The sequence below is a fragment of the Rhineura floridana genome, chromosome 9, assembly GCF_030035675.1.
Source record: "Rhineura floridana isolate rRhiFlo1 chromosome 9, rRhiFlo1.hap2, whole genome shotgun sequence".
NCBI lineage: Eukaryota > Metazoa > Chordata > Lepidosauria > Squamata > Rhineuridae > Rhineura > Rhineura floridana.
The window spans coordinates 100,733,138-100,757,341 of NC_084488.1; the positions used below are offsets into that span (position 1 = coordinate 100,733,138).

The 24,204-nt window shown below is 41.3% G+C and overlaps 1 protein-coding gene across 8 annotated transcripts in view; it reads right to left on the reverse strand.

The window, feature by feature from the left end:
* The window catches only part of BMPR1B (bone morphogenetic protein receptor type 1B), a 338,903-nt gene that overhangs the window by 148,246 nt on the left and 166,453 nt on the right, over positions 1 to 24,204 (reverse strand). Inside the window, exon 1 of one of the 8 annotated variants that reach the window (XM_061582984.1) lies at positions 19,698 to 19,820. The exons of the other annotated variants lie outside the window; for them this stretch is intronic. The gene's annotated coding sequence lies outside the window, so the exon portion shown is untranslated. Of the gene's footprint in view, positions 1 to 19,697; positions 19,821 to 24,204 lie in introns of those variants that run through there. 8 annotated transcript variants of the gene reach the window in all.

Here is a 24,204-nt window from a genome sequence, read left to right on the forward strand (position 1 = left end):
TGCATAAAAATGGATATATTAGTGAAAAGAACATTAAAAATGCATTGTACTATGATAAATTGATTTCAGACATGAGCACAATAGTCAAAACTGCAACAAAATGTATGTGTTAAGAGAACATTCACACTAAAATGCTGAAGAATCTTCATGAGGATTTTTTTTAAAAGCAACTTGCTACAGAAATGTGGAGAACCACATTTAATATTGGAAAAATTAAAAACTGAGAAACAAAACTGAGAGATCCTTTCATCCCTACTACTACAATCAGTAGTAAATCTACATCTGCCTTTCTGTAATGTGTGAAATAGCCATAAGCCTCCTCAGTAACCCATTTAGCACCAGCTTCCCTCTGCCCAACTCTAGCATCTTTTCAGCACATCCATATACTGGATTCCCATTTATCACAGAAGGAATCTAAAATGGAGGGGAGAGGGAGGTCAGATGAGGAAATTTAAATCCCATCACTAATCCAGTCACTAATCCTTTGAGGACTGCATCTTTTGCCAGTGCTAATTTGGGGGATATTCTCCTGGTGATAGTTTGAGACAGGACGGTGAATAAAAGGTCAGGAATGCCATGCCTTGATGCTGCAGAATAGTTTTGCCAGCTGAATATCTTCCAAGGATTTATAGGATGTGCTCTCACGGCTGGTATGCAAAACTACCACTGGAAGTGCTTCCTTTTCTGCGAATTGCAGAGTCACTTTGTTAGGCTGGTGCTAATTCTGATCTCCTAGCAAACCCTAGGAATTATAATACTGGTTCTGCATGTGCAGTACAAAATGTTCTTATATCACGCAGATCTCCCCACATAAACCAACTATCTTCTCTAAGAAAAGAGTGGTTCCTGTTACACAGTGCCAATGCAAACAGAGAATAACTTCAGCAACAAACAATCCAAGGAAGAAAATCCAGTTTTAATCCTCTTCTTATAATACACCTGTGGATACTGAGTAACTTGCATTCTATATTTGTCCATTTTTGAACTTCTATAGCAAGATTCAGGAACGCCACTGGGATTAAGGACAGAGCCACATCATACGTTCCTGAAACATGGAACGTCTTGTCCAAATGAAGAAAATAAAAAAGAACATAAACTCTGGCAAAAGAAATGCAAGAAGACAATAAGGGATGCTAAAAAAGATTTGAGGAGCACATTGCTAAGAACATAAAAAACAACAACAACAATTCTATAAATACATTCAAAGCAGGAGACCATCTAGGGAGACAATTGGACCCTTGGATGATAAGAGAGTCAAAGGTGTACTAAAGAACGATAAGGAGATTGCAGAGAAGCTAAATGAATTCTTTGCATCTGTCTTCACAGTGGAAGATATAGGGCAGATCCCTGAACCTGAACTAACATTTGCAGGAAGGGATTCTGAGGAACTGAGACAAATAGTGGTAACGAGAGAGGAAGTTCTAAGCTTAATGGACAATATAAAAACTGACAAATCACCGGGCCCAGATGGCATCCACCCGAGAGTTCTCAAAGAACTCAAATGTGAAATTGCTGATCTGCTAACTAAAATATGTAACTTGTCCTTCGGGTCCTCCTCCGTGCCTGAGGACTGGAAAGTGGCAAATGTAATGCCAATCTTCAAAAAGGGATCCAGAAGGGATCCCGGAAATTACAGGCCAGTTAGCTAAACTTCTGTCCCTGGAAAACTGGTAGAAAGTATTATTAAAGCTAGATTAACTAAGCACATAGAAGAACAAGCCTTGCTGAAGCAGAGCCAGCATGGCTTCTGCAAGGGAAAGTCCTGTCTCAGTAACCTATTAGAATTCTTTGAGAGTGTCAACAAGCATATAGATAGAGGTGATCCAGTGGACATAGTGTACTTAGACTTTCAAAAAGCGTTTGACAAGGTACCTCACCAAAGGCTTCTGAGGAAGCTTAGCAGTCATGGAATAAGAGGAGAGGTCCTCTTGTGGATAAGGAATTGGTTAAGAAGCAGAAAGCAGAGAGTAGGAATAAACGGACAGTTCTCCCAATGGAGGGCTGTAGAAAGTGGAGTCCCTCAAGGATCGGTATTGGGACCTGTACTTTTCAACTTGCTCATTAATGACCTAGAATTAGGAGTGAGCAGTGAAGTGGCCAAGTTTGCTGACGACACTAAATTGTTCAGGGTTGTTAAAACAAAAAGGGATTGCGAAGAGCTCCAAAAAGACCTCTCCAAACTGAGTGAATGGGCGGAAAAATGGCAAATGCAATAAAATATAAACAAGTGTAAAATTATGCATATTGGAGCAAAAAATCTTAATTTCACATAAACGCTCATGGGGTCTGAACTGGCAGTGACCGACCAGGAGAGAGACCTCGGGGTTGTAGTGGACAGCACGATGAAAATGTCGACCCAGTGTGCGGCAGCTGTGAAAAAGGCAAATTCCATGGTAGCGATAATTAGGAAAGGTATTGAAAATAAAACAGCCGATATAATGCCGTTGTATAAATCTATGGTGCGGCCGCATTTGGAATACTGTGTACAGTTCTGGTCGCCTCATCTCAAAAAGGATATTCTAGAGTTGGAAAAGGTTCAGAAGAGGGCAACCAGAATGATGAAGGGGATGGAGCGACTCCCTTACAAGGAAAGGTTACATCATTTGGGGCTTTTTAGTTTAGAGAAAAGGCGGGTCAGAGGAGACATGATAGAAGTGTATAAAATGATGCATGGCATTGAGAAAGTGGATAGAGGAAAGTTCTTCTCCCTCTCTCATAATACTAGAACTCGTGGACATTCAAAGAAGCTGAATGTTGGAAGATTCAGGACAGACAAAAGGAAGTACTTCTTTACTCAGGGCATAGTTAAACTATGGAATTTGCTCCCACAAGATGCAGTAATGGCCACCAGCTTCGATGGCTTTAAAAGAAGATTAGACAAATTCATGGAGGACAGGGCTATCAATGGCTACTAGCCATGATGGCTGTGCTCTGCCACCCTAGTCAGAGGCAGCATGCTTCTGAAAACCAGTTGCCGGAAGCCTCAGGAGGGGAGAGTGTTCTTGCACTCAGGTCCTGCTTGCGGGCTTTCCCCAGGCACCTGGTTGGCCACTGTGAGAACAGGATGCTGGACTAGATGGGCCACTGGCCTGATCCAGCAGGCTCTTCTTATGTTCTTATGCACACTTGTGCAAATAGTTCAATGCAGTGAAAAGTCATTGCACATGCAATCTGCTCAGGACCTGATAGCAACATTTAGAATTGTAAACTGGGGTTCCCAAGCTGTGGCCTACAGACCACCAGCAAGCTTCATTCATATGGTTCATGACATATCTGTGGATCTGCAGCTGAAGACAGAAGATGGCACATCCACTGCATTAAATATTAAAATTGGTTTTAATTGCCTCTTTTATTTCTTAAATTGTGTTACAATCTGAATTCTATGGAATACAATGAAATACAATATTTAAGAAATAAAAGAAGCAATAAAAATACAATTAAAAACCATACACCATTTAGCACATTACAATTGCTACAACAGGCAGAAAAATCGTTTAAGTAGTCCAGCAAGACCTTCAGCAATTTTCAAGTGGTCCATGAAGAAAAAAAAAGTTTTGGAACCACTGTCCTAGACCAACAGTGCCTCTGAAAAGCCAGTGCCTGTTTGGTCTGGAGTGGTTACAAAATGGGCAATTCCATGGAGCTATCTTTCTTTTTAGAAAGAGGCTGCTTGCAAATACAGTTAAAGTTCCCAATTCAGAAACACACCATCACACATGCTGACTGTTTGATTTATTAAACAGAATTGACTAAGCTGAAAAAGTTTCATAGAGTACATATAAATTGCACTTTTAACACTTGGTATGCAAAATTAATACTAACATATACATGAAGAATATTATTAAATGATGTTAAAAGGCAAGGAAGTAAACCCAGAAATATCTGTGTTATACATTACACACAGATGAAATGTCCTTTAAGTTTACTTTTTAATTGATTCTGCTTTGGTTAACACATAATTCAAATCATTTGTTGTTGTACATTACATGTTTATATTTAATCTGTAATATAGCTTAAATGGAAAAGTCTAAATATGCTACTTTCAGACATTCAATACTGTAAAAGATTAAGATGGATCAGTGGTCTCCCTTGATGTAACACAGCTTCCTATGTTCCTATGCTTTCTAAATTAACATGGTTGTATTCTTTTTATAATCTTGGATAGCTTAGTTGTAAGAATTCATTTGAAGTGTTCTCAGCATTGAACTTACCGAGTGATATTCCTAAAAATAAATTATTTATATATTTGGGTACGTTTTAATGAATGAATATTTCTATACAGATTTTCTAGACAGCAACAGAATTTTCAGCATATTTGGCTGTGACAATTCCAAAATGGGTGATTAACCAGCAAACTCCTGAATGGTACAAACACAACAGCAATAACCTGTCAAAATTCATGAGCCCTTATTACGCATTACTTTTAATTAAACAAAGAGATTATACAGACGCTGCTGACAAGGATGATCAAAACATAATGGCACCACCTGCCCCTTGCAACCTCACTAATTAGTACAGAATCTGAGGTGCCAATTAACACAGAAAAAAGAGAGGGGTCAGCAAACACAGTTCAAGGCCACCAATTTCATGCAGAGCACAAATGCTGTTGCTGCATTACTTGGGGGGGGTATGTAGGGGTTAACGTTTCAGTCTGCTTAAGGGTTAAATATCTTCTGTGGCATAACACATTTTCTTTGCTTCTCCAATTTGCTTGGAGTATTCGAATCCCCACACAGCCATGAAGCTCACTGGGTGACATTGGGCCAGTCACTGCCTCTCAGCCTCAGAGGGAGGCAATGGTAAACCCCCTCTGAATACCGCTTACCATGGAAACCCTATTTGTAGGGTCGCCATAAATCGGGATTGACTTGAAGGCAATCCATTTCCATTTCAAGCAAGAAGAGTTACATTTTCCTTTCTTATCCATCCACCATTCCACTCTCATCTACCTTTTGGAATGAAAGCTCTTCACTGCATTTTGAATGTTTACCATTAAAAATTATTTTTAACAATAGTGTATCTCATGAACTGTCTGGATGCCGCAACTCCTTTCTGTCTTGGTTTAAACTGACCACTCCTCTTTAGATGGCATCCTGTTACAAGAAAAATAGTGCAACAGCAAATCATAGTCAATGAAGAGCAAAGCACCACTGAAAGCAACCAGCTCCCCTTTTCCATCTCCTCCCATGTTGATTTCTGGCTTTCAGTGTTGTTCCTTCCACTGTACCCTTTGGTTTCATTCAAGTGTTTGCTGCTATTCAGATGGGTTGGGCTGGGCATGTGTGACAACATCTTAAAAGATGTAAGCGCAGAGGTAGGAAGTGCAGTTGTGCTGTCAGAAATGGATGTTGAGCCTTCCCTTTCTGAAATGTCTGCTACTGTAGTAAAATAGTCCTTCAGTGATGCATCTGTAGGTCCAAAATATGTGATGGACGCAGTCCTGTGAATTGCTGTTAGTTACCAGCTCTTGGACCACTGCAAAAGATAAGGCTTCAGGAAGAAGATACCTTGAACTGATTGTTGCATTCTGGCATTTTTCTAAATTAGCAACCCTTGCACTTCCATGCCTTTCCCATTTATTAAGAGAGGACCTGGCATTCATATCTTTAATAAGTTAACAATTTTGTAAGTTAACAATAACAGCAGCAGCAACAACAGCATTACTAGTATGGGCTTATCTACACTGTGTGTTTGCTGCTAGTCACTTCTCTTAATCTACATCATTCACATGATGTTACTGGCAAACAGAAGCTATCACACAGTTTCCCCCCTGTAAATATGTATTAACCCAATCCGCTGATAATACAAAAGGTGGAGAAAAATACGTCTCCACTCCTCTTCACTAGTGGTTGCAGATGATTTGCTTGGAAGTGTTCAGGTAGTTGTTACTTTTTCATACACCCTTTTCCATGCCCACTATATCCTCCCCTTTCCATGCCCACTATATCCTTTCATTTTGTTCGCTGTGGGTTGACAAGCAATTTCTGGCTGTTCTCCTCAGTTCTGCCAGCTTTTTTATGTTACTGCAAACAGCCACAGGGGGCATTCTACTGACAGTGTCCTACAGCTAATTACTGCAACCTTGCAGCCCTGCTTCATAGTAAATGAACTACACCTTTTTTTTCCCCGTTTCCCCTAACTTGTGCACAAAGGTGTAATACTGCTCAAACAAAGGTTTGTACTTTCAGCTGTATCAAATCAAAATAAACTTGTCCAACTAATTTATTTGTAATTGCTATGCTGGGTACCCGTTTTAACATATCTGAAGGCAGATGATTATCTGGTGATGCATTAAGAGACTAGCCCTTCAACCTCAGCTTGCTGGGGCACTTAAGTAGCTTTTGTGTAGATGAAAGTTGAAAAATTATCAATACCTCATAAGCAGAAATAATAGCAGCAATATAAATAAATTTAAAAGTCACAGATGTTTAGCACAGCATATTACTATTGTTAAAATAGGAATAAAATCTCACAAAGACCATTGGCAATTCAGATGAGTACAGTAGGAGAAAAAGTTTCAGAACTCCTGATCTAGAGTGATTATGCTAATTTGGGGTCCTCCACCTTGGGGTGTAAATGGAAGGAGGTGTGTTCTTTCTCCACCCCCGTTTTGCCCACCATTTTTGGATTTTTTTCAGGGATTTTTTTTAAAGGAATCTACTGCAGCTGGTAAAATAAACTGAGCATGCTTGGTTCCCTAGCAATGAGAGGGAATGGAAATGTAAAATTAGAGGGAGTGGTAATTAGGAAATTGCATGATTAGTCCCTCATAGAGGAAGGACTGGTTGTTGAACACTCACTGCAGAGGTTCAAACAGACAACGGAGGTAAAAACAGTGTCTTTAGTATGAAGTAATGCTCCTGAGTGGATAAGCCAGAACTGTGAGAAAGCCTTTTTCATTTGGATTACTTGCCTAGAATTCTAGGAAGCTTATGAAATCAAGTGTTAAAGAAACCATGGTCAAACTTTGGGTCTAGATCTGTTAATGGTTTTATTCAATGTAATTAAGGAAAATGCATCTCAAAGGACAAAATCACTGGTAAAAAAACTTACTGACTGCTGCTAGGAACATATGGAGAAAACACTGAGGAAATCCCCATTCTCCCTCAGTTTTGGAACAGTTAATAAGATGTCTGTGTAGCTGAACTGGATAAACTGATTTCTCCAATTCACAGACCAGAGGCAGTGCTACAGGCACTGCAGACAAATGGACAAACTTTGTAGCTTGCTGGAATTTGTTCTTCTAAGGCTGTAATCTCAGTCAATTATTTTAATTTTTCATTCAAGAACATTTTTCCTTCAGTTTGTCTATTCTAATTATTGTCAAGAATAAATAAAAAACGGACCACCAAAACATGAAATGCCTCTTTTATTTATGTTCTCTTCTCTTCTAGGCACTATGTCTACATACACACATACCTCTAGAGCAGGGATGGGAAACCTATGGTCTTGCAACATGGCCAATGATAAGAAATGGTGGGAGTTGTAATACAGCAACATCTGCAGGGCCAAAGGTTCCCCATTCATGTTCTAGCAGCTTGGGAGCTGCTTCCCTGTGAGGTGATTCCATGCCACCAGATCTACTATATATGCTAAACTGGGCCAACTCAAACTAAGCATCATCTTCCCAGCAATGTGATGGTCATCTGGAATGAAATCATCTGAAGATGGCTGAAATAGGGATGCAGCAAGCAGGAAGGCATATTAACAAAAAATGAGTAGAAAGACTAAAAGAAAGAGACAGATAGACAGACACCTAGAAATGTCACAGAACCAGCTATTTCTCAGACAGTAATCCAAACAGGACTTGGAAGCATTTATTGCTGAGTTAGGGTGAACAAATGCCTTGCCTGAGGGTGGAGCCATGCTGGAGCATAGGTGTGCTCTTTGCCTTCCATTCTGCAGTTTTGAATGGCATACAACAGGAACTGCACAACCCAGAGGACTTCCAGTTCAAGTCCTGCAAGATCCTGACAGTTGGCTATCCTAACCATATCAACACATGAACTCATATATCTCAAAGGCCCATCCTATCACACCAATTTCTAATTACGTAACATCCAGGTTGCAGAAGGGAATGCAAAGAAGTCTACCTACACCCCCCCAATTCTGCTAACAAGGCACCTCCCTATGCAATATGGTGTACAAATTTATAGCATCACTGTGAAATTTACATCACTGTTATCCTCTGGATGAAACTCAGCCGATAATCACCAAGGTCTGGTTTATTATGAAGTATATGTTTATGCAACAATGAAACACAAACTTCTTTCAAGGGGTAATTATTAGCATGATTTGCACAACCTTCCAGCCAAAATCTAAGCCCACCTCATCGTTTCCTGAAGGTCATTCAACAGATGTTGAGGAAAGTAACGGCCTGCTTCCATTTTCCCAGTTAAGATCAGTGTTAATACCTGCCTTTTCCCCAATGTCAATAATTATTGCCCTGAAGGGTGATTTATTTAGGCACCTTTCAGCGGCTAGCCAAGCATATGTGCATAGAACTGAAATTCCCATTAAATTCTGCACAAAAAGTTAAACTTGCAGTCTTCATAACTGGTGTTGCCTCTATTTTGCATTTACTCCACTATCACATTTAAAGCCATTTAAATGTACCAAAGTCATTCCCCTAACTCATCTGCAACAGAAGACTCGTTAATCAGCTCTGGAAGTATTCTCCTTCAGAAAATGCACAGTTTAAGTGAATGAAGGCAGCTACTTAACATACAAAAATTTAAAAATTCTTAGGTCAATTTATTTGTTATTAACAGAAAAATCAACTCCAGGGATGCATTGTTGCAATTAAGAGTAACATCTGATAGTTAAGTCTACTTTTTTAAAAAGGCAATATGATGATGATGAAGCAAATAGGCACAATCCCCACAAATGTTGAATGGCCACTCAAATGAGAGTGAAGCATGTGTACTACAAACATTAGTAAAGTTAAGCACAGATAACTGTGGTCAGAACAGTAACCTAAAAAACAGATATTCACACTGCTTTGCAATGTACAAACACACCATAAAAAACCATCTTTGAGAAGATTGCAGTTTCAGCATCCATTGCCACACAACAACCCACTTTGGATAACTGTTCTTTGCTGGAAATGGCTAGCATGCTGAACACTGCAGAAAGCAGGACTGAACTCCCTATATATCAGCTGATGTATGGGAAGTTCAGTCCTGCTTTCTGCAGCTGCACCTCTATCTGCCCCACATCTGATGTCACATATTCATTCATTCAATTTGTTAGATGCTCATCTGGCTGGTTACCCAGCCACTCGGAGCGATGTACAATACAGCATATAAATAATCATAATAATAAATAGCCACAGGCTACTCACTCCCTCAACCAGGGGTGGTCAGTCACTTTTACTGTCCTCAGGTGTGGAACAGGCAGGCATGGCTTGGGGAAAATGGCATTGCAAGCCAAATATGCAAGTCTGGTGAGCCTAACTGTTAAAACTGTATGACAATTGAACTAATTACCTAGGGAGATAGTGGGTTCTCCAACACTGGAGGCATTCAAGAGGCAACTGGACAGGCACCTGTCAGGTATGCTTTAATTTAGATTCCTGCACTAAGCAGGGGGTTGGGTTAGATGGCCTTATGGTCCCATTTCAGCTCTACGATTCTATAAGGCTGGAAGTTCCCCTCCGCTGATAGAAAGTGTTATAGGACAACCTAAGAGGGTTGTCCTCTGCAAAATAAGAGATGGCCACACTATTGGGAGGCAAAGCATGTGTTGTCAGAAACAGGTCCTTCACTGAAATGGTACCATATATTCAAGTGGTGAGGAACCTGTGGCCCTCCAGATACTGGACTACGACTCCCATCAGCCACACCCCAGGGATGACAAATTGTCAGGAATGATTATGGTTGTAGTCTAACATCTAGACCACCACAGGTTCCTCACCCATGATATACACATTTCCCAATGAAATTTATCTGGCACCTACCATTGTTAATGTTAATAGCCAGCCAAAGGCTCTTCTAGTATCTCATGGCTTTGGTTTGATTTCTGCTTAAAAGCCTGATTATGCTCTAACTTGCTATGACTTTGCTGCCATCTTGGTGTATTGTTTTTTGCTCCTGTTGAATGTTATGCTTTCATCGCTTCATTTATAAGCTGTTTTAAATGTTGATATCGAATATTAATATTTTTAGTAAGCTACAATTATTTTAAAATTACCTAATTTATTACATAGTTATTGGAATGCTTGGAGTGATAAAATTAATCCCAAATGTTCATTAGAATCCAGAATCCTGTAGCTAAACAGAGCCTATTGGTATACTTCAGGATAGAATTCCTCTTATCAAATGGATCTTTGAGTGGATAATAAAATAATTTATCAAGTGAGAAATACTGATAACCATTTTCCAGTTCATTTGCTTCAAGAGTAGCTATGTGATGCTGGTGGCCTTCGACATTTAATTAGACACGCCATGTTTTTTATGCTCTACTAATTATATAAATTGCAACCGATTATTTTCTTCACAGTGAAACAAACTTTCAGCAGCTGTTAAAACTCTAATGGAGTGAATGCTTTGTATGATTGCCAAATGACTTTTCTTCTTCAGTGGTGAGGGGAAGGATTTTTATTTTTTTCACACTCCCACCATCATTTTATATCTTACCAGAACGGCAAACCCTGCATTGATCTGTATAGTGCATGGGAGCCTAGGAATGGGTTAAAATATTTGTTTTGGCTGTAGCTTTCTTTCAGACTCAACCGCATGTAGAATTCCAAGGCCTGCTGTGCCAGCACACAATTTTCTTAGAGAAAGGCCATTCAACTGTTGTACTAATGCAATGGCACACAACTAAATGTATTACTGCAAAATTTGGACAGGTATGGAGTATGTGGAGACAGGATTTACGTACTACAAGGTACCATGGTAGGGGGGTGAAGTGTATGTCTGAATAACCTGCACACAGAAGCAGACTCTACTGTGCCTTCCATAGTAGCCCTGCTGGTGGTGTCTGAACACCCAGTATTATGCTTTGTCCTCACTGCAACAGTGCATCACTTATTCCTCCAGGAGTGAATAGCAACAATTCACTTATATACAAAAAACATGGGGAAAGTTCAAGTTGAATGCTATAACTTCTCATTTCCCCCAGTGAACCCACCTGTCATAGCCCCAGTCTGGCTTCTGTTTCTTGTCCACATAAGAGTGTGACAGAGCATGGGCAACTTTTATAGTTTTCAGGCAGCTGTGCCAGAATTTGAATTGTAGGTGGCATCTTCATTTTCTCTTCTAAGATTTATTGTACAGTACACTAGTAAATGTAACTGGCATTCTACAAGCATACATGCACTCCTGACTTCCAGGAATCCCCTTACTATCAACATATTGTTAAAAATGTGAAGGAGAGAACACCACCCATATCAAGCTTTTCTAATTTGGAGGCTGGCTGCCTCTGCAAATCTGGCCTGGTTCACACATGTGTGAGCACCAGGAAAGGAGATTGCAACCATTTCACTACCCCATCCCGCCCCCAGTAATTTTGCTCCTGAAGTCATGGCTTAAGCTAGTGTATCATCTGAACTAAGGCCCATAGTTTAAACACTCCCAGACAAACCATGAGCCATAAACCATAGAACAAACCTTGGTGGTTTGCTCATGGTTTGTCTAGAGAGAGCTAAACCATGAGCTTGGGCTTGGGCGGCTTGCTAAGCCAAATCATGGCTCACAACACAACACAGTAGCTACCCAATCAGAGAGTAATGATACAGCTGTGATCTCGTCTCCAGGAGCCTGCATGCATGTGCTACGCCAGGCCACCTCCCTTAACTGGAAGCTGATCTGAAGCTCCTCAAATCAAATATTCTCTCCCCTACCTTGGGTTATTCTCTGATTAGGGGTGGGGTGCTGATGTTATGAGGTACGCTCCATCGCCCAAGTTTCAAGAGTCACAAAAATGTCAAATTTTCTGACTTTCTATAAGACACCACACATCATACAACAGCAACTTTAGCATGCAAAACTGCAGATTTGTGTGGATTGACCATGCTAAATCAGATCCAACTGTCAAATTTATTTTCATTTTTATCATGCGGGGGAGATGGACCCCTAACACGTTAATGAGGTCCTTTGGTGTAGTCTCAGGCATCTGTACTCAAAGTTCTGAAGCTGAACTGGAAAAGAGCTGTACTTGGGCCCTTGAAGGGTTATCGCCAGTTGGAGCAAATAGCACTTGATAGACTATTGATCTGACTCTATATAAGGCATGTCTTTATATTCTTAAGGGTGTACCCCTTATCTAAAAACTGTCCTATAAATGTCAAGCTGGCTTCATCACAGCATCCCACTCAATTCTAATTTGACACAGGATGTGTGGTAGAAAGACCCTGTTCAGGCCTCTGTCATCTATATTTACTTTTGAAAGCTTTCTTCCACCAGCAACATTAATATTCATATTTTCATTAATGTGTTCTTGGCAAGAGGAAGGGGCTCTTGTAAATTTGAACAAGATGGTCCCATATATTTGTGGGAGTGAGAGGGTCAATGACCCGTATCGTAAGTCTTGACATTTCCCTCTTTTCTCATAGAAATCTCAGTATGTGGTTTTTTTTGGGGGGGGGTACTTTATACTCAGTAGCTGAAGCAGCATCTTCACAGTGAATTTTATCCCACTATTCTGTGATGTCTATACTTAAAATATGCTAAATGATGGACAGATGACTGAAAGAGTGCTTCTACAATGAAAATTAAATACTGCTGGCATGACCACCACTTTAGTAGGCTAGTCAGTGTTTGTAATAAGCATATTTTCACAGCTGTATAAACACCCAAAAGTTACTAAACAAACTCCCCTCTCTTCTGCAATATTAATACAAAAATAAATGAAAATAAATGCAAAACTTCTCAACAGCTTGAGCTAGTGTAGTGCCGAAAAAATCCCACTTTTTTTTTTACCATTCTTCAACAATTAATGAGAAATTTAATTAAAAATTATCAAAGGAGAGAAAAATTAGGTCAAATTCTCATAGGTGGGGTGCAAGGTTTTGTTGTATGTGCCTTACTTTTGAGGTGGCCAAGGGGTGTTTGTGAGTACCTTTGTTTCCTTCTGCCTTTGGGGTTGGTATGGAAGCTGCAGCTGGTGCAAAATGCAGTGGCGAGACTGCTCACTGGGTCAGGGTATCGCCAACATGTCACCCTGCTGCTGAAAAATTGCACTGGCTGCCCATTAGCTACCAGGCCAAGTTCAAGGTTCTGGTTTTGGTGCACAAAGCCCAACACAGCTTGGGACCAGGATACCTGAAGGATTATCTTACCTCTTGTATACCCAGTCGATCATTGCGCTCTGCAGGTAAGCGACTCCTGCAGATACCATGTCCGTTCCACACCACATAGGAAATGGACCTCTAGTGTTGTGGCACCTACCCTTTGGAATTCTCTCCTCTTCAATATTAGACAGACTGTTATCTTTTCAGCACCTACTGAAGACCTTCCTCGTTCAACAAGCCTTTTAAGTAGAGACCTTACCTCAGTCTGCATCTGTGTGGGAATTGCTTTTTAAGATGTTTTTAAAGTTGTTTTTTAAAAAAATATTTTAAAGATATTTTGTTTTAATAAGTTCTTAAATATGTTTTGTTTTCATTTATTTTAAAGTGTTTTGTTTTTGGGAATGTTTTAAAGTGCTTTTGGGGGTTTTTGGTTGCTGCCCTAGGTTTCTTTTCGGAGGAGGGATGGGATATCAATTGAATGAATGAATGAATAAATAAATAAATAGATAGATAGATAAATAATCTCTCCAATGGAATTATTTCTATTCTGCAGCCTTCCTCAGTGCTCACCTTTCTTGCAAAATCCCATGAAGTTTTCTGCTGGGCTTTCCTGTAGGCACAGGAATCTGGGGAGGCAGCCTACTATGCACATGACAGCTCTCTGTTATTTTTTAAAGTGAAGTCTTAAAGAAATCCATATAGAAATATTGTTTTCAAAAATTAAAAAAATATAAGGACTTCTCTTAAAAACAAAATTAGAAATTACGCCAATCTCAGGCATTTGATAGCCCACGTCCTAGCTTCCTGCCCTTCAATTAAAGCTCAGAGGAGGATGTCTGAGGCAACTCTTTCAATGAGAAGAAGTCAGAGAAGGAAGGGCAATATGTTCCTGAAAGAAATAGGGACAGCTGTCTAAACTCTGACAAGCCTTGGACTGTGACACTGGCCTGGTTCACATGTAACGCTAAGCCAAACCATGGTTTAGAATGAATGAGTAAAAATGTGGGCTTCCAGAGACGTCATTGTGGCTATTCCACTCTCCCACCCAACATTTTGCTGCTGTGCACATTCTGCTATGGTTTAGCTAGTGTGTTGCTCACACCTGAGCTTGTGGTTTACCTATCTCTAGACTTTGGATACTATATCCAAAGTTTGTCCTATGGTTTATGGCTCATGGTTTGTCCAGGAGAACTAAACCATGAGCCTGGGTTTGGTTGACATGTGAAGCCAAACCATGCCTTAGCTCAGTGCAGCACAACAGCAGAACAACCGAGGAGCAAATCTCCTCTTCAGGAGCCCACTTTTTTGCACTAAACCATGGTTTAGGTTAGCGTGATATGCAAACCAGCTCATTGTCATTATTATAAAGTAAGCTTGCTTTCATAAAGGTTGTTACTGCCCTTAACCATTATGGATAAGGAGGACTGAAGCTTTAAACCAGTGGTCCCCAACCTTTATGAGCACGGGACCCCCTTTATAAGCTTAAAAAGATTCATGACAAATTCCCCCCCACCGCTAACTGTAATTTTAGTGAAAAAATGGTGCGTGGCAAAATAACATCTCCAAATATCCCTTTCCATAAAAAGCTCCCTGCAGACAGGGAGGTGTTGCTTTCTTTGTTTAATGCAAAGGTTTAACAAATTGGTCCAAAGGTCCAATCAAAGGTCCAATCCCCTCCCCCCACACATACACATAATCTGAAGATGTACAGTCCTGTCTCCCAACACCAGCGGGTTACAGTGTTGGACTAAGATCCAAGTTCAAATCCCCACCCAGCCATGAAGCCCACTGGGTGACCTTGAGCCAGACACAGTCTCTTAGCCTGACCTATCCCACAGGGTTGGTGTAAGGATAAAATGGAAAGGGGGGGGACTATGTGCACCACTTTGAGCAACTTGGAGGAAAGGTGGGATATAAATGCAATAACAATTAAATAAATAAATACATTTCAGCTGCAGTATATGGACCCCAGCCTCAGGCAAGTTGCTGAGCTTTTAACAACAACAACAACAACAATAAAAGGTGCAGCAATGTGGTAGTGGTGGGGATACTAGATTGTGAAGACAAAAGGGTGGATAGATTGAGTAGGGGTGTTAGTGCTTTTAGGCCTTGCGGTGATCATCAGAACTGATGACTTGGTTAGCATGCACTTGGGGAATGAGAATGGAGCAGAAGACAGATCAGTGTGCGCACACACACACACACACACACACACAAACACACCTGCCCCTCCATGTGTGCATGCATCCAGGCACATGGGAGGGGAGAAGCCCTCAACTGCCGCAGCATCTTGGAGAGAGAGATTGGGGAAGTGGATTGTAGATGGAAGAAGAGGGGGATGCTGGCACACACAGCCTCAGAGATGGGGGACAAGCAAGTCCTGAGCTTCCTCACTGTTCCTTGGCTCCGTCTGGGCCGAAAGCGAGATCTGTGAAGCAGTGAAGCAGGAGCCAAGAAAGGCAGGCAGGCTGGCTGCCAGAAAGGAAGGGGAAAAGCAGCGTTTTCTTGCAGCCTTGCTTCTTTTTGCTTCATGAGAAGCCCTCTCCTCTCGTTCTGAGTAAGGGCATCGCCAGCAGCAGCAGTGTGAGGAGACAGGAGTCAGTGATAGTAATTCCCTCTTCTTTCTGGTAGCTCTACCCTCAGCCTACTTTGTCATCTGCCCTGACATAGGTAGATGCCTGCACTTGGCGTGCCTGAAAGGCGCTCTGGCACTTCAGCAAAAGTCCTACCCAGCAAGGGGGAAATGTCGTCTGCAGTGGCACTGGGGAGCAGACAGTGTTCAGAGAGTGGAGACTTTTAAAAATAAATACATAAATAAATAATTCATTTCTTTAATGTTTGCGCCCCCCCCTCAAATAATGCAACATTTTCCTTGTTATACTGCAATATGCTTATTTTATCTCTTGGGGGCCTGTCAATATACACTTAGATTGTGAGGGGAGGGGGGGGAGAATGTAGAATTTGCTAATTTGTTTATTGAGATTTATTTATTTATTTTTGGCTGAAGAGCAGGATAAAAAGAAATAAGTAAATAAATAGAATTTCACCCAGCTATTCAGTTGGGATAAAAAAGGTGTACCTGGAAACCCCCTGCCAGATGCTTCAAGATAAGAAATTCAGCCAGAGTATTATATTAGTTTCTGCAAGTAATATAAAGAACAATGGAAAAAAGGTTTCAGATATTGAGATGGCCTTAAAATTATCATCATGCCATTCGTCTGAATAGTTCAGCATATATTTATTACTAAGCAGCCAGATGCAGTACTGAAAAGAGACCTTAATCCTTTTAAGCATTGGGTCTCTTCATTACAAATGATTTATGATAGCTAAGAATTAAAAAAGAATACCATACTGCATTTGCAGCATAAATAGTCACTGGCAGACAAGCAGATAGTATATACACTGTACCATGAAAAACACACTGTACCTAGAATTATTCTCATTTGAACTTCACCTTTTCTGTCCTGATGTATCAAATAACAGCTCTGTTACTATAGCAACCTTGGAATATCTGTATATGATCAGATTTATCCCAGTAATTGCCAGCACAGCCACTATATACGTAACCTCCCTGATAGTTTTCCAGAGACTTCTGAAAACCATCTTGTTCCGGAGAGCCTTTGGGAGAGACTGAAGGTAGAGCCTGTAACTGATTTTATTCCCCCCCTTTTTTTTAGTTTTTACCTCTTTAGTCCCTTTTAATATCGCTCCCCTATATTTTTAACTGTATTTTATCTATTTTTATCTGTTTTAATATTTTTGTGATTTTATTGGATATTATTTTATTGTGAGCCACCCTGAGTGACCTGTTGTAGGGTAGATGAGCAGGATAGAAATATTTTAAACAAATAAATAAAACATATCATATGAAACTCAAAAGCACTATGTGTGTGTTGGTTAATTCTAATATGCAGAAACAGAATCCAGCAACAGCTGTCCAGAGAAATGGACGGCAGCAAATACATTCTACAATGACTTGGAGATGGATTTTCCAAATTCAACACTGTGTTTTGCAGAAGGAAGTGTGCTTTTTGGTTCTCGAGTTTCACCACCCCTGGCTGGTCTAAACTCTCCTGCTCTCTTCAATGATTGTGCCCATTCTGCCTTGCTGTCTCTTACCCCTGGAACTCTGTCCCAGAAATATCTCTCTTTTCCTTAAATCCATCCCCAACCTCTACCTTTTCAGTGTTGCTTAACCCCCTTGCCCCTATCTTTCAGGCCCTGGCCTAGCTGTGAGAAAAGGTATACCTGGTCAGGGGTGGGATGACAAGATCAGAAGAACAACAGACATGGCCATGGAGAGGCTGGAGGTCAGGGACCAATTCAGGCAGACAAGGATCAAATGGCCAGAAGTAAGTACAGCCTCAAGTCAAATATAAGATCAGTTTCTAAGGCAGCAGTAGAAGATTGAGGGTCAGAAACAGATTCAGAGGCAGGTAAGGCTCACAATCCAAGGCAAGAAAATGCAACAGAAGTGAGACATAGACAACTGGAAACAAGAGGCAAGACTGAGGGAAGAGGAGAATACAATTTCCCAAGCAGGGAACTTTTGTGAACTTTTGATGCCACAGAGGCTAGGCCACTTTCTCTGCCTTAATTTGTCCTTCAAGCTCAATTATATGTAAAATAGAATTACCAGGAGTTCAATATTTGACTTTCAATGACTCCAAGGTAAACTTTCCCAAGTTAATTGGTGGCTCTTTCAACTGCTGCCTCTACAAACTCCAAAGTTAAGCTGTGTATACACCTTCTGGCTCACACTTAGAAGATCTTTAATTCACTTCATTTCTCTTAAATCTTTAGATATCATCTTTTCCACAGCTTTGTAGAGCCTATGTGAGGTAATAGCCATTTACATTTATTTTAAAAAATAAATAAAATGACAAGTTTTCACTTCAAATGCAGGCACAGGACAATGCACTAGAGAGAATGAGAAAAGATGGGCCTTCTACATGTGATCCCTGCTTGATCCCAATGAAATCACAACCCCCCTCTAGATTCCAAAGAAGCTAGGCTGAAATGGAATAACACTGAAATAACCTTTGGTTCTGACAACAGAAAATCCTGATATATATGTCAGAAAACCCTGATGTATATATATCAGAAAACCACAACAGATTAAAAATCCTCATTTACTAAACATTATATGCCATTTCCAAAGCTACACTAGCATGGTATAGTAGTTATAGGGCTGTGCACCAGATCTGGCCAAAACCCAAAGCAGCCCAATTCAGGGGATCCAGGTTTTGCATGAGTCAGGTGGAGATAGCCCAGATTGCTGAAGGTCACATCAGGTAGCCCAGAGTGATCCAAGGCTGTCAGAGGGCAGGGAGTCAGGCAGGAAGGAGAGGCAGGTATGCGGCAGGAAAAAGCAGAAGCAGCAAAACGGCCTAAGAGAGGAGAACCTACCTGCTGGCTGCGTCTTCCCTGGACAAGGCAGGATGGAGGAGTGGATGCCTTTGGATGCAGGATGCAGGGCAAGGCCAGGTGCTCCTTCACAGGCAGCTTTTCCACCCAACCTCTCCTTCTTTCCACCCAACACCGGCTTCTCCTTCCTGCTTGACACTCTGGCTCCTGAAGCAGCATCCTGCAGGACCAAATCCCCCCACTCAACATCTGTTGAGTGGAGGGTTCAATCCTGCAGGGTGGGGGTGTCATTCAGAAGCCCCCATCCTTGCAGGAAAGGTGCTTGTGAAGGAAGGTCCTGCAGATTCAGCTCCCCAAAAAACCAGGCCTTCCTGTGGCTCATTCTCAAATCAGGTTGCCACAGCAACCATCTGGGCCTGCTACTACCAACTGCAGCTGAGCTGCAGGAGGCCAGCAGTACTGGATGAACCAGGCTCTTGCCAGGGAGAAGAGAGGTAAGCCCAGGCAGTTGCCATAGCAACAGGGCCTTGGGAATGGGCTGCAAGGCCTGGCTGAGAGGTATTTGGGGAGGGGGAAGTTGGAATTCAATCCCAAGGAGCACTTCATCAGAAGCTCCTTCCCTGCAGAGACATCCTGCTCATAGTTGGAGCAGGGGGGCAGGAAATGCAGCATCTCTTTCTCCCCCCCCCAATTTGTATAATTTTACCACAAGTAAAGTTCAGATCCTACAGGGAAAGCAGCAAGGCTTGCAGCTCGAGCTGAGGCAGGTTGAAGGTTGCACAGAGAAAGTGGCAAGGCTGGAGACAAGGCAGGTTGCAGGTTGTTTTGGAATGGGAGACAACAATGCCTGTAGTTAGTTACCTGAACCAGTGCGGGGTGATAGACAGAAAATGTAATCCCTGTCTTCCTCTCACTGACTCGCTTGCGTAACTAGTTCGTGCGGGTGAGTCTGTGTGTGAGAGCCTCTCTTCCTCCTCCTTCTCAGACCACATTTTCTTTGTTCTCAGCCCACATGTAAAGATATGCCATCCTGAGCTCCCTCTCAGAGATGGTTTTGTATGCTAGAAGTAAATAAACCTTTAACTTTCTTTCTCACCTTTAGTAAACAGAAGTGTCAACAGACTGTTTTGCTGCAGCTGCTGTATAACTTTGCTGACTTTGAATAGGATGAAGGTTGCTGGCCTACAAAGAGTTCCAAGCCAGCAACTTGCTCCAATAAATGTTGGGAGCATACTGCGGCCTTTTAAGCCTCGTCTCCAGACAGGCTCCACCCCCTGAAGAGAACGTTTGGGCCTTAAAGGGCCAAACCTCTGGCCTGAAGATGGGCATTTCTCCATTTTCTTGCCTCCGTCCTGGTACACTCCCTGTATATTTGTTTTTTAAACGGTTGATTTTATCTATAAGTTTATTACACTTGCCTATTTTAAAGTTTGATTTTATTTATTGGTCTTTTCTGATGAATATTACAAACTGTTTTAAATGTTTTTTTTCAACTAAGCAATATATAAATATTGTTAAATAACTATAAATCAAGTTTTAAAGTACAGCATGTAGATGTGATATTAGCACAATTCGCAGAACGCTGGAGTTAAAAGGGCAAAAACTTAACTGGTAGGGAAACCACTACTGACTGGAATTACAGCTGATTTTTCAAACAGTAGTTTAGTTCAGCATTAACTTCAGCAATAAAGGAGTTCATTTTTGTAACTCAGGGAACATTCACTTCAGTAGAGATGAAACTATTTTTTTCAGGCTTAGGAGAAAATCAATTGTGTTCCTGTGCACTGTATAGAAATGCTGCATTTGAAAAAGATTCTCTACCCTGTGCACCAGGCTAACAGAAATAATCAGCAGTACTCTCTCAATTGCAGGAGAGGGGAAACTGTGGCCCTCCAGTCGCTGAACTACAACTTCCATCATCCCTGGCCATTGGCCATGCTTGTTGTAGTTCAGCAACATATGGAGGGCCAAAGGTTTCCCCACCTCTGCTCTATCGCATTTCTAGAATATCATTCTAGAATATTACACCTCTGCTGATCTGGTGCAAAAAGGCAGTACCACCAACAGGCCCAGAATTAAATCAGAATCAAACATCCAGTGCAAATGTATTCAAGGGCATAATTTTAATTTGGGGTCATGTTTTACCTTATTAATTCATACATTATTTTTGAAGTTTTGATACTGTAATCTCTCTCAAGCCTTTGGCAAACTAAGGTAAAATAATAACCTCCTTCCCCCACTCACAAAATAACTGATCAACATAAAAGATGGATTTAAAACAGAGTAGACCCATTAAAGTTAATAAACATGACTAACTTAGGTTCATTAATTTCCATGGGTCTACTCTCAGTAGGCTTTAGCTGAATACAACCTGAGTTTTCTGGCACCTTGAAAAAATGGAAATGAACTGCATTCAAGTTGATTCCAACTTATGGCAACCCTATGAATAGGGTTTTCATGGTAAGTGGTATTCAGAGGTGGTTTACCATTGCCTTCCTCTGAGGCTGAGAGGCAGCGACTGGTGCAAGGTCACTCAGTGAGCTTCATGGCTGTGTGGGGATTCAAACCCTGGTCTCCCAGGTCATAGTCCAACACATTAACCACTACGCTACACTGGCTCTCTCGTGAAACTTTCAAGACTAACAAATGTATTATATAAAATTGTCCTGGTTTGATAAATGCTCCCCCCCCTTTTTTCCCCCCAGTCTTAAGGTTTCCATATTGAGGGCTAAATCCACAATGGTAAAATGCCAAGGCACTTAGAAAATATCCTGCTGATTATTTTTTATTCTTGGGTGTGTGAAAATAAAAATTCATCAGTTCTGCAACTGGTTAGCCTTTTTCTAATTCTAGCCACTAGAGGGAGGGTGTAGAATTTGTTTAAGCCACAAATAAATACACTTTGCTTTGGGGTTTTTTAAAGAAGGTCAAATAAATGTCACCAAGTCTAAAACATTGCTTTGGACTTAAATTTAGCCTGCAATTCTAAGCACACTTAATTTCCATTAAAATCTAATTTGCCAAACAGCAAAAGCAAAACAGAAAACAAGGTAAAACAGCAAAACAGAGGAAGGAGCATGGAGGAAGGTAAACAAACAGACCAGGGCTGTACCCCAAAAACACCCACTTGGTTGCATGACAAGCAGCTCTTAAAACTAAATGAGCTTTACATACAGCCTTGGTAGCCCCTGCTCAGAGGCGAAGTAAGAAGCATCACAGCACTCATGAAAGCCCATGCAGGCTCATAAAGAAACTTTGTGGATAAGAACATAAGAAGAGCCTGCTGGATCAGGCCAGTGGCCCATCTAGTCCAGCATCCTGTTCTCACAGTGGCCAACCAGGTGCCTGGGGGAAGCCCGCAAGCAGGACCCGAGTGCAAGAACACTCTCCCCTCCTGAGGCTTCCGGCAACTGGTTTTCAGAAGCATGCTGCCTCTGACTAGGGTGGCAGAGCACAGCCATCATGGCTAGTAGCCATTGATAGCCCTGTCCTCCATGAATTTGTCTAATCTTCTTTTAAAGCCATCCAAGCTGGTGGCCATTACTGCATCTTGTGGGAGCAAATTCCATAGTTTAACTATGCGCTGAGTAAAGAAGTACTTCCTTTTGTCTGTCCTGAATCTTCCAACATTCAGCTTCTTTGAATGTCCACGAGTTCTAGTATTATGAGAGAGGGAGAAGAACTTTTCTCTATCCACTTTCTCAATGCCATGCATAATTTTATACACTTCTATCATGTCTCCTCTGACCCGCCTTTTCTCTAAACTAAAAAGCCCCAAATGCTGCAACCTTTCCTCGTAAGGGAGTCGCTCCATCCCCTTGATCATTCTGGTTGCCCTCTTCTGAACCTTTTCCAACTCTAGAATATCCTTTTTGAGATGAGGCGACCAGAACTGTACACAGTATTCCAAATGCGGCCGCACCATAGATTTATACAACGGCATTATGATATTGGCTGTTTTATTTTCAATACCTTTCCTAATTATCGCTAGCATGGAATTTGCCTTTTTCACAGCTGCTGCACACTGGGTCGACATTTTCATCGTGCTGTCCACTACAACCCCGAGGTCTCTCTCCTGGTCGGTCACCGCCAGTTCAGACCCCATGAGCATATATGTGAAATTAAGATTGTTTGCTCCAATATGCATAATTTTACACTTGTTTATATTGAATTGCATTTGCCATTTTTCTGCCCATTCACTCAGTTTGGAGAGGTCTTTTTGGAGCTCTTCGCAATCCCTTTTTGTTTTAACAACCCTGAACAATTTAGTGTCGTCAGCAAACTTGGCCACTTCACTGCTCACTCCTAATTCTAGGTCATTAATGAGCAAGTTGAAAAGTACAGGTCCCAATACCGATCCTTGAGGGACTCCACTTTCTACAGCCCTCCATTGGGAGAACTGTCCGTTTATTCCTACTCTCTGCTTTCTGCTTCTTAACCAATTCCTTATCCACAAGAGGACCTCTCCTCTTATTCCATGACTGCTAAGCTTCCTCAGAAGCCTTTGGTGAGGTACCTTGTCAAACGCTTTTTGAAAGTCTAAGTACACTATGTCCACTGGATCACCTCTATCTATATGCTTGTTGACACTCTCAAAGAATTCTAATAGGTTACTGAGACAGGACTTTCCCTTGCAGAAGCCATGCTGGCTCTGCTTCAGCAAGGCTTGTTCTTCTATGTGCTTAGTTCATCTAGCTTTAATAATACTTTCTACCAGTTTTCCAGGGACAGAAGTTAAGCTAACTGGCCTGTAATTTCCGGGATCCCCTCTGGATCCCTTTTTGAAGATTGGCGTTACATTTGCCACTTTCCAGTCCTCAGGCACGGAGGAGGACCCGAGGGACAAGTTACATATTTTAGTTAGCAGATCAGCAATTTCACATTTGAGATCTTTGAGAACTCTCGGGTGGATGCCATCCGGGCCCGGTGATTTGTCAGTTTTTATATTGTCCATTAAGCTTAGAACTTCCTCTCTTGTTACCACTATTTGTCTCAGTTCCTCAGAATCCCTTCCTGCAAATGTTAGTTCAGGTTCAGGGATCTGCCCTATATCTTCCACTGTGAAGACAGATGCAAAGAATTTATTTAGCTTCTCTGCAATCTCCTTATCGTTCTTTAGTACACCTTTGACTCCCTTATCATCCAAGGGTCCAATTGTCTCCCTAGATGGTCTCCTGCTTTGAATGTATTTATAGAATTTTTTGTTGTTGGTTTTTATGTTCTTAGCAATGTGCTCCTCAAATTCTTTTTTAGCATCCCTTATTGTCTTCTTGCATTTCTTTTGCCAGAGTTTGTGTTCTTTTTTATTTTCTTCATTTGGACAAGACTTCCATTTTCTGAAGGAAGACTTTTTGCCTCTAAGAGCTTCCTTGACTTTGCTCGTTAACCATGCTGGCATCTTCTTGGCCCTGGCGGTACCTTTTCTGATCTGCGGTATGCACTCCAGTTGATCACCATCAACATTTGTAGGAGCAAGGTGTTAGAGGTTTTACGTAAAAGTATTTGAGCTGGACTTGGGCTAAACAGCAAAGGCAGCATTCTCTTGGGGATAGTTTTTGCTTTTGCACTGTTACTGATTTGTAAGCCACCAGGAGAACCTATGG